Genomic DNA, 1,717 nt, shown 5'->3' on the forward strand with positions numbered 1-1,717 from the left:
ACCACATGGCTTCCAGTACTCACAACTTACCACCCACTTATGCAGCTTTCCCCAAAGACTGCCTGTCAACCCCTTGCAACACTGGCTTCTACCCCAACAAACATATTACAGTTTATCAATACACAATGTCAGAAATTTCTCACAATCAGAAGTTCAAACCCCAGTAAGGGGTCAACTCATCCCATCATCTCTCCTGCGCAGATGGTTTATTGTGGAGAGACTGAGATCCTGCCACATGTATGTGGAACTTCCACAAATCACTCACGAGTGCCAAAAGGGATGAACATTCATTTGAGCACGGACACACGTAGCCTTGATTTCCCTGTGATCTTATTTAATCTACAGGTCTGGGTCTGACTATTCCCTCACTGAAACGTCCCCAGAAGACCCATTACCATCACGTGCAGCAGTCGGTTACATTCCACCCATGTCCATCAGCTGTGCTGTCCACTGCTCTCCTTAGGCTTGTAAAGATGTGAGGGCGGTATCGAGTGACCAGAGGGGAATGGGGCCAGGCAAGGTTGTTGAGATGCCCTCCACTGTTCAGAAGCCTCCTGCATCCCAAACTATAGTGAACCACTGTGGTATGCGCTTCTTTCAACGGAGGAGGAACAGCAAAAGTACACGAACTCCCCTCCTGAAGCCCTCTCGTGGCTCACAGAACTCGACGTTGGCAGTCAGCTTCTGAACATATTGCCATCATGCGCAAGAATAGAACATTGTGGAACCCTACAGTGGTATACAGTAGATGTTCTCCAAATCCCTTACATTTAGTTAAATAAAAACATATCAAATATCATTACTGGACATTTAATTTTATAAGGGGTTTTGTCTGCTTACTTCAATTATTGGAAACATTAAAAGTACTCGACTTGTATATTAAAACACAATGTAGTAAAAAGTTACTGATTGTAGGGTGTTTTTGGATACTTTTGATCATTTTTCATCAGGGCTTCTCTAGTTGACCTTCCTGTAGCAGTTATACCCATAGTGTAATGTGCCAACAAACATTTTTATTTTACTTTTAACAACAAATTAGTTGGTTTATTTAGTAATAAATGTTTGGTTACTGAAGGAGTCGTCTGCTACTTGATACCCACTCATCACCTCATGTTATAAAGTGCAGTCTGAAACTCTTATCATTCTATATCTCTGGCCTCTCTTTTCGTGTCTTATAAAGAAGGGACATTGCCTAAAACGTCGCCTATTAAAGACGTTTCATTTCAAAGCCAAAGTGTTATTGACGATCGTGTTGAGTTTTTTGGGGGTTTTTCGACATGAGGTTCCTGCACGTCCCAGAAGGCCCTGTGGCTGATGTGATGTGTGACGGATATGTGGGGGACGTTGTTACTTATATTCTCACAACAACAACAAAAGTTATTATTACTATTGTACCAAGATAAAACATCAGACAATACGTCTTCGCATATCCGTTTCCGCGTAAACAATTACCGTATATATGTTTTACACATCCCATTGGCCGCAGGGCCTTCTGGAAGTGCACAATTTCAGCAGCATTGATTGAGGACAAGCAAAACTAAGCACCGGTGTAGACACCCAAGTGTCTCATCGCATCAAGAGTCCTGCTTTGCTCGGACAAATGCCGATGAACTGCCAATATTATAGGCAAGGACCCCATATCTACCCTACGAGAGGGTCCTAGTCCTATTAATATTCTCGTTGGTGAGGTAATTTCTCAGACGATGCTGCCATCAGT

The sequence above is a fragment of the Lethenteron reissneri genome, chromosome 9 (genome assembly GCF_015708825.2).
Source record: "Lethenteron reissneri isolate LAM-NWPU_2019-01 chromosome 9, ASM1570882v1, whole genome shotgun sequence".
NCBI classification, from domain to species: domain Eukaryota; kingdom Metazoa; phylum Chordata; class Hyperoartia; order Petromyzontiformes; family Petromyzontidae; genus Lethenteron; species Lethenteron reissneri.